This window comes from Rhinatrema bivittatum, chromosome 19 (genome assembly GCF_901001135.1).
Source record: "Rhinatrema bivittatum chromosome 19, aRhiBiv1.1, whole genome shotgun sequence".
In the NCBI taxonomy this organism is placed as follows: domain Eukaryota; kingdom Metazoa; phylum Chordata; class Amphibia; order Gymnophiona; family Rhinatrematidae; genus Rhinatrema; species Rhinatrema bivittatum.
In genome coordinates, this window is record NC_042633.1 from 8,334,883 (window position 1) to 8,345,088 (window position 10,206).

A 10,206-nucleotide genomic window follows, 5' to 3' on the forward strand; every position below is an offset into this window, starting at 1 on the left:
TGAGTGAAATACAAAAAACAGGGGCGAGGAGAGGGGAGCCGGGGGTGAAGCCAAGTGAGAATACAAAGGAGGAAAGAGATGAAAAAAAAGGACAGGAAATTAACTGTTGGAGGAACCGTACCTTGCAGGAAAAACAATGTAACTTGGAACAGAACTTACTAATGTACAATATAACATGCAATTACATATTTAAGAGCTTAAATTGGGTACTGGAGAGAGACTATTAAATGGGTACTAATGGCGAGGCGCCTTATACAATTGAGCATAGTAAATGGCATAATTAAGGGGATAAAAAAGGGGTTGCTAAGGCTCTAATATGAGAGAGGCAAAAGTTACAAAAGAGCAGGGTAAAAGCACAATTAAGAGGGATACCCAGCCCCTCCTCTGGTGTCCCCATGGTTTATTCAGTTTAATTTTACCCATTTTATGAGGTTTTTACCCAAAAACAATGCAGGAAAATGCCGTGATTTTATAAATATTTTTATAGCACATTCTCCATGAAGCAGGGGCTTGCCCAATGCCCTTAACTACTATATACTTGTCCCTCATGGTTGTTTTTATTTAATTTTACTGTCTTTCATTTTATTCATATTACCTTATATGTTCCAGTCCAGAGCCACAGTAGCCTTCTGATGCCATTGATGATAGCAATCTATAGCTGTAATATATCTGCTGGAATTCTGCTAAGGAGTAGCAATCTGATGTAAATCTGTTAAGAAAGCTGGGCGTTAGATGGGAGGAGCAATCAGAATGAATGGCTCCTAAGAAGGAGGAGTCAGCTATCTCGTAGTTTCTCATATTCTGTATATTCCGCTATGCTGGGAGTAGCAATCTGTTAGGGTTCTACGTGAGGAGTTAGCAGTCTGTTATGAATCTGAGATAGTAGTGGTGAATCCCTGGGCCGGTGGCAGATGAACACGCCCCCGGGAGGTATATCCCGAGAGGGACCACCGGCTAGGCTTGAGTATGGAGACAGACACACATTAGTTCTTTTATTAAACAGGCTTTGGAAACCACCAGAGGTGGCAGTAGGGATGTGAATCGTGTGCCATATCGTCTTAACGATTGAAATCGTGTGGCAGGAGAAGAAAATCGTGTTTGGCATGATTATTTCGTTGAAAAATCGTTAAAAATCGTTTTTTCCGATTAGTGCGCACTAACGGGAGTTAGTGTGCACTAACTGAAAATGATACAAATTGACACTTTCCAGGTCACTGAAGGTCAGTTAGGAATGAATATGTGTTCCTATTGGCTGGCTGCCCTCTTATCTATTGATGTTACCAAGGTTACCACTGAGGTGATGGTTGGGGGGATGGGAAATGGAACTGGAAACTCACGTACACCAACAGAAAATGAAACAAAGTGTTGACACTTCCCAGGTCAGTAAAGGTCACTTAGGAATGAATATGTATTCCTATTGGCTGGCTGTGCTCTTATCTATTGATGTTACCAAGGTTACCACTGAGGTAATGGTTGGGGGGATGTGAAATGGAAACAGTTGGAAGCTTGACATGTGATGATCAGCACTCACGTGACTAGAACTTGTTTGTTTATTATTTTTGTTAGCAGGCACGTGAAATGCTAGTGCATGTTGAATTTGCCAATCACTGTGCATTTTAGAAAGGTGGTCCTGGCTGGAACTGTACACAGTTCAAATATATGTAATTGATTGTTGGTAAGTGTATTTTTTAAGTAGCCACACTGGCACCAGTATGTTTACTTTTCCTCCTACTTAACTCACTAGCTCAGCTTTGTAAGAAGGGCTTCTCTGCTTCTGTGTTGCTTTTGTTTGGTGTGAGGAGAGCAGAAACATCAGATCTTTATTCAATCTACTACAGTCATCTCTTATATTTACCTACTCAATTTTTTTTAAATGATTTGTTATATCACTGAATTAATAATTCATTATTATTAGGTGGTGGTGAATGTCTGACTAAGCTACTAGGCTAGTGTCACTGGTGAGGCTAGTGGCAGTTTAGCAGAATTATAATTTATTTTTATTAGTACTGCAGCATTAATATATTCAAGCCTAGGTAGGCAGCCAGTGCACTACTCCAGCAGTCACCTCATTGCTTCCTGTGCATTGCATTATAATATGCACACTAGGGATGTGCAGAGCAAAATTTTATGTTCATATTTCTTATGTCCGAAAGGGGGTCCCACTTGCGGTCAATATGGACATAAAAAAAATTCAATGAGTTGGGTATATGTACATATGTCGCCCATTAAAGTCAATGGGGGAAGGATTTCCAGCCTATTTTTGGCTGCAGAATTGTGGTTTTCTTATCAATTGGCCCAGGAGAGAGTTCCCTTTCCTTTGTGCAGGGAAGTACTCCCTGGAAAGGGTCCACCCCTAGAGTTGTGTGTACCCGGTGTTTACATTGGCGTCCAGTGAATATCGTTGGCGTCTAGTGAATTCCGTTGGCGTCTAGTGAATTCAGACGGTACTTACGCACTTCAGCAGATGACAAAGGAATTGGAGGATCTCTCAGAAATAAGAATACGTGTGGGAACACAAGGTCTGGATGAACAGGCAGGCACAGCAATGGAGTTAAAACAGCAGTAGGAACACAAGGCCTGGATGAACAGGCACTTCATTCGAGGACAGAGGTCAATCCCAGCTAGGGACACAAGGCCTGCATGAACAGGCACAGGAACTAGGTTAAAACACTGGTAGCTCGCCAGCATCTTTCTGATGCATGCTAGAATATTGGCAGCGGTATGGGCATGGTCCGTCAGGTGGGTGTGCAGTAAAGCCCACCTCCACCCTCATGCTTGTTCAGGGAAGGACTCCCTGGAACGGGTCCACCCCTAGAGTTGTGTGTACCCGGTGTTTACATTGGCGTCCAGTGAATATCGTTGGCGTCTAGTGAATTCCGTTGGCGTCTAGTGAATTCAGACTGTACTTACGCACTTCAGCTGATGACAAACGAATTGGAGCCTAGGATCTCTCACAAATAAGAATACGTGTGGGAACACAAGGCCTGGATGAACAGGTACATCATTCGAGGACAGAGGTCAATTCCAGCTAGGGACACAAGGCCTGCATGAACAGGCACAGCAACCAGGTTAAAACACTTGTGGGAACACAAGTCCTGGATGAACAGGCACAGCCACTGAGTTAAAACACCTGTGGGAACACAAGGCCTGGATGAACAGGCACCGCCACTGAGTTAAAACACCTGTGGGAACACAAGGCCCGGAAGAATGGGCACAGCAACTGAGTTAATACACCTGTGGGAACACAAGGCCTGGATGAACACGGATACTCGGATAGTAATTATGTGTTTTTTTAATGTATTTATATTCTTATTCGAAAACGTTTCTAGCACGTCATACTTGATTACACTCAGGTACTGTAGGTTTTTCCCTATCCCCAGAGGAACACAAGGCCTGGATGAACAGGCACCGCCACTGAGTTAAAACACCTGTGGGAACACAAGGCCTGGATGAACAGGCAGGCACAGCAATGGAGTTAAAACACCAGTAGGAACATGGATGAACACTGATACTCGGATAGTACAATTTTTTTTTTTATGGATTTATATTCTTTTTTTAAAAAGTTTATAGCACTTCATTTATTTTTATATTTATTTGTCATTTTTATATACTGACATTCTTGTATTCAATGCAAATCATACTTGCTTACACTCAGTTACTGTATGTATTTCCCTATGCCCAGAGGAACACAAGGCCTGCAGTAACGGGCACAGCAACGGAGTTAAAACACTTGTGGGAACACAAGGCCGGGATGAAGAGGCGCAGCAGTCGAGCACAGAGGTCGATCCCAGCTAGGGACACAAGGCCTGGATGAAGAGGCACATCATTCGAGGACAGAGTTCAATCACAGCTAGGGACACAAGCCGCGGAGGAAAAGACACTAACCAGGATCCTCCAAGCCCTCATTTTCTCCAAATTAGACTACTGCAACTCTACATTTCTTGGACTCCCTTCCTCATACACAAAACCACTCCAAATGGTTCAAAACGCAGCAGCCCGTCTACTAACAAACACTAGGAAAAGAGACCACATTTCCCCAGTCCTAAAAGACCTCCACTGGTTACCAATTCAGTTCAGAGTCATTTACAAATCCATCACCTTGATATACAAAATCTTTCACCAACACACCATAATCGACCTACAAATTCCTCTCCGTTTATACAAATGCACAAGACCGACCAGGGAAGCCTACAGAGGATGCCTCCTTGTTCCACCCTCCAAAACCACTTATCACAGCACCTTTAGAGATTGAGCCCTTTCCACAGCAGGTCCACCGTTATGGAACTCCATCCCCCCAGATCTCAGAAATGAACCTTGCCTCCTAACCTTTCGGAAAAGACTCAAGACATGGCTTTTCAGGCAAGCCTTCCCGAACTGCACCTAACACACACCATCAATAAATTCTCAGCTCAGAAGCTGTATATATTGGACGCCATATTTGTAATGTACTCTTGTATATTTTTATATTCTACACATGTATATAATTAACCTCCTCTATCCCTCTTTATTTCTTACATTCCCAGTTCATAGCCCCAGTTAATTGTAACTGCATCTCTTCACCACGTGTATTTATGTTATAGGTTGTTTTCTTTGCACCCCTGTTTTCTGTAAAGCGACATCATGTGAACGATTTCATGAATGCCGGTATAAAAAACCTTAAATAAATAAAATAAATAAGTAAGTACCGCAAGGGAAAGTTGAAAACAACTTTGAAGAGGGAGTTCAAGAGGGCGTGAAATTGTAAAGAGGTAAATGGGTGGGGTCCGTGCAGTCCGCCCGCAGGATTCAACCCGGCGGGTTCGGTCGGACCGGGGTTTCGGCGGATCCCCCACCCCCACCCCTTTCGCGGGGGGTGGGGGAGGGGCGGGGAACGCCTCCCGGATGGCCCCGGCCCCTGCAGGGCGCATTTCCTCCGCGGCGGTGCGCCGCGACCGGCTACGGTTCGGCTGGGAAGGCCCAGGGGGGGCAGGTGGCCCGCTGCTCCGGCGGCATGTGTTATAGCCCCCCCTCCCGGCGTTTCCTCCTTCCCCTTTGGCAACTGTTAACTTGTCTTAACCTCATTCACTACATCTATGCAGACGATGTTCAGATTCTTATTCCCATAACAGAATCTATTAACAAACTTGGCTATTCTTACAAGCCTTCCCTGATCCTTCAAACTTTCACTAGATAAGTAGTAAGTACAGCTACTCAGCTTTGAATATGGAACTTCGCCCCTCCAATATGCTCCTCATTTAGCTACCCTTCTTATGCACTTCAGAAAATGACAAAGGAATTGGAAGATCTCTCAGAAATAATAATACGTGTGGGAACACAAGGTCTGGATGAACAGGCAGGCACAGCAATGGACTTAAAACACCAGTAGGAACACTAGGCCTGGATGAAGAGGCACATCATTCTAGGACAGAGGTCAATCCCACCTATGGACACAAGCCGCGGAGGAAAAGAAACTAACCAGGATTCCCTCCGTAACGGCGAGTGAAGAGGGAAGAGCCCAGCGCCGAATCCCCGCTCGTCCGGCGGGCGCGGGAAATGTGGCGTACGGAAGATCGCCTCTCTGGCGCCGCTCGGGGGCCCAAGTCCTTCTCATCAAGCCTCAGCCCGCGGACGGTGTTAGGCCGGTAGCGGCCCCTGGCGCTCCGGGACCGGGTTTTCTCGTAGTCTGTTTGTTTGGGAATGCAGGCCAAAGTGGGTGGTAAACTCCATCTAAGGTTAAATACCGTCTCCGGCGCGTGTTATTGCCCCACCCCCCCCCTGGCAGCAGCTTCGCCGTTTCCCCCCGGACAAGGGTCCACCTCCAAGTTCAACAATTTCTTACTCTTTACTTTGTCTGTCGAGGCTTGACGTCTCTAAAAGGGTTTGACCTGGAATGCTGTGCATGTCCATCCAATATCGCATACAATATAAAGTGGCATGTTTAATTCAAAATGTTGTACACGGGGAGATCTCAGAAATGAACCTCGCCTCCTAACCTTTCTGGAAAGACTCAAGACATGGCTTTTCAGGCAAGCCTTCCCGAACTCCACCTAACACGCACCATCAATAAATTCTCTGCTCAGAAGCTGTATATATTGTATATACAGGTGGCCCGCCGCTCCGGCGGCGCGTGTTATAGCCCCCCCTGGCAGCAGCTTCGCCGTTTCCCCCGCCGTTTCCTCCTTCCCCTTTGCCAACTGTTAACTAGTCTTAACCTCATTCACTACATCTATGCAGACGATGTTCAGATTCTTATTCCCATAAAAGAATCTATTAACAAAGCCATCGCACTTTGGAACAACAGCTTACAAGCCATCACTAATCTCCTCAACAGTCAAAGCATGAGATCTTATTAAGAAACTGACATTATCCTCAACAAATTCTTACTCCTAGCAAAACCTCTACTAAGTAAGTACACAGGGGTCTGTATTTTCATACCCCAGTGCTTGCTGTTTGAATACCGCTCTTGCCGTACCGACCCGCAGGGACCACCTAGGGACACAAGCTGTGGAGGAAAAGAAACTAACCAGGATTCCCTCAGTAACGGCGAGTGAAGAGGGAAGAGCCCAGCGCCGAATCCCCGCCTGTCCGGCGGGCGCGGGAAATGTGGCATACGGAAGACCGCCTCCCCAGCGCCGCTTGGGGGCCCAAGTCCTTCTCATGGAGGATCAGCCCGCGGACGGTGTTAGGCCGGTAGTGGCCCCCGGCGCGCCGGGACCGGGTCTTCTCTGAGTCGGGTTCTTTGGGAAATCAGCCCAAAGCGGGTGGTAAACTCCGTGTAAGGCTGAATACTGGCACGAGACCGATGAAACAGCTAGTAGCAATCGGAATCTCTGGATTGGCGCTCGCCTGGTTCAAATTGTTGCTAACCAACAGAGGTTATAAGGTAAAAATCCAGAACAAAGAATCACCACGCCACGACTCGGCCATCGGAGTCCCACAAGGTTCCTCTTTATCCCCTAAACTCTTTAATATTTACCTCCTACCACTCTGCCGACTCCTTACCAACCTCAATTTAATACACTTTCTCTATGCTGACGACATCCAGATCCTGATCCCCATCAAAGAATCATACACAAAAACCCTCGAATACTGGGATTCCTGTCACCTAGAAATCAAAAGCCTCCTCAAAAACCTAAATCTGGTACTAAACTCCTCTAAAACTGAAGTATTACTCATAACTCCTGACAACAATCTCACAGCTTGTCTCCCAACCAACCTACAAACTACTCATGTGAGGGATCTAGGTGTGCTAATCGACAATTAACTAAACTTGAAATCCCATATCAATAAAACCACCAAAGACTGCTTCTATAAACTGCAAGTTTAAAAAAGGATAAGACCACTCTTCCACGCCAAAGACTTCAGAACCATCCTCCAAGCCCTCATTTTCTACTACTGCAACTCTACATTACTTGGACTCCCTTCCTCATACACAAAACCACTCCAAATGGTTGAAAACGCAGCAGCCCATCTACTAACAAACACTAGGAAAGGAGGCCACATTTCCCCAGTCCTAAAAGACCTCCACTGGTTACCAATTCAGTTCAGAGTCATTTACAAATCCATCACCTTGATATAAGAAATCATTCACCAACACACCATAATCGACCTACAAATTCTTCTTCGTTTATTCAAATGCACAAGACCCACCAGGGAAGCCTACAGAGGATGCAATGCCGGTATAAATCAATAAAATCAATAAGTACGTAAGGGAAAGTTGAAAACAACTTTCAAGAGCGAGTTCAAAAGGGCGGGAAACCGTTAAGAGTTAAACGGGTGGGGTGCGTGCAGTCCGCCTGGAGGATTTAACACGGCGGTTTCGGTGGGACCGGGGTTTAGGCGGATCCCCCACCCCTTTCGCGGGGGGGCGGGGAACGCCTCCCGGATGGCCCCGGCCCCGTCCAGGAATAAAAAAAATAAAGTAAATCAATAAAATCAATAAGTACGTAAGGGAAAGTTGAAAACAACTTTCAAGAGCGAGTTCAAAAGGGCGGGAAACCGTTAAGAGTTAAACGGGTGGGGTGCGTGCAGTCCGCCTGGAGGATTGAACCTGGCGGGTTTGGTGGGACCGGGGTTTCGGTGGATCCCCCACCCCTTTCGCGGGGGGGCGGGGAACGCCTCCCGGACGGCCCCGGCCCCGTCCAGGAATAAAAAAATAAAGTAAATCAATAAAATCAATAAGTACGTAAGGGAAAGTTGAAAACAACTTTCAAGAGCGAGTTCAAAGGGCGGGAAACCGTTAAGAGTTAAACGGGTGGGGTGCGTGCAGTCCGCCTGGAGGATTGAACCCGGCGGGTTCGGTGGGACCGGGGTTTCGGCGGATCCCCCACCCCTTTCGCGGGGGGGCGGGGAACGCCTCCCGGACGGCCCCGGCCCCGTCCAGGAATAAAAAAATAAAGTAAATCAATAAAATCAATAAGTACGTAAGGGAAAGTTGAAAACAACTTTCAAGAGTGAGTTCAAAAGGGCGGGAAACCGTTAAGAGTTAAACGGGTGGGGTGCGTGCAGTCCGCCTGGAGGATTGAACCCGGCGGGTTCGGTGGGACCGGGGTTTCGGCGGATCCCCACCCCTTTCGCGGGGGGGGCGGGGAACGCCTCCCGGACGGCCCCGGCCCCCGTCCAGGAATAAAAAAATAAAGTAAATCAATAAAATCAATAAGTACGTAAGGGAAAGTTGAAAACAACTTTCAAGAGCGAGCTCAAAAGGGCGGGAAACCGTTAAGAGTTAAACGGGTGGGGTGCGTGCAGTCCGCCTGGAGGATTGAACCTGGCGGGTTCGGTGGGACCGGGGTTTCGGCGGATCCCCCACCCCTTTCGCGGGGGGGGGGCGGGGAACGCCTCCCGGACGGCCCCGGCCCCGTCCAGGAATAAAAAAAATAAAGTAAATCAATAAAATCAATAAGTACGTAAGGGAAAGTTGAAAACAACTTTCAAGAGCGAGCTCAAAAGGGCGGGAAACCGTTAAGAGTTAAACGGGTGGGGTGCGTGCAGTCCGCCTGGAGGATTGAACCCGGCGGGTTCGGTGGGACCGGGGTTTCGGCGGATCCCCCACCCCTTTCGCGGGGGGGCGGGGAACGCCTCCCGGACGGCCCCGGCCCCGTCCAGGAATAAAAAAATAAAGTAAATCAATAAAATCAATAAGTACGTAAGGGAAAGTTGAAAACAACTTTTCAAGAGCGAGTTTCAAAAGGGCGGGAGAAACCGTAAGAGTTAAACGGGTGGGGTGCGTGCAGTCCGCCTGGAGGATTCAAACCCGGCGGGTTCGGTGGGACCGGGGTTTAGGCGGATCCCCCACCCCTTTCGCGGGGGGGCGGGGAATGCCTCCCGGACGGCCGCAGGGCGCATTTCCTCCGCGGCGGAGCGCCGCAACCGGCTCCGTGTCGGCTGGGAAGGCCCAGGGGGGGGCAGGTGGCCCGCCGCTCCGGCGGCGCGTGTTATAGCCCCCCCTGGCAGCAGCTTTGCCGTTTCCCCCGCCGTTTCCTCCTTCCCCTTTGCCAACTGTAAGTAGTCTTAACCTCATTCACTACATCTATGCAGACGATGTTCAGATTCTTATTCCCATAACAGAATCTATTAACAAAGCCATCGCACTTTGGAACAACAGCTTACAAGCCACCACTAATCTCCTCAACAGTCTAAACCTGGTCCTCAATGCCTCTAAAACTAAACTCCTCTTCATTTCCTACAAGCAAGAAAACCTCCCATCTCAGATCCATCACAAACACCTTCTCACCCACAACCATGTGAGAGACCTGGGAGTAATTATAGACAACCATCTTCACCTAAAGAATATGATCCCAAACCACAACTATAAGATATAATATTATATCTTAATGGGCCCTCGACAAAGGAAACTCTTTCCTATTGATCTTGTTAGACCTTTCCGCAGCGTTCGACACGGTCAACCACGCCATCCTCCTAAACCAGCTTTCGTCCATAGGAATCAGCGGGCACCGTCCTATCCTGGTTCAAAACGTTTCTCAATTACAGAGGTTACAAAGTTAAACTCCAAAACAAGGAATCCTCAAGATTTGACTCTGTCATAGGAGTCCCTCAAGGTTCTTCATTGTCTCCGACCCTATTTAATATCTATCTTCTTCCTCTCTGCCAACTTCTTACCGACCTCAATCTAAAGTACTTCCTTTACGCAGATGATATTGAAATCATCATCCCTATCAAAGACACATACTGTAAAACTCTTGAGTACTGGGAAACATGCCACCAGAA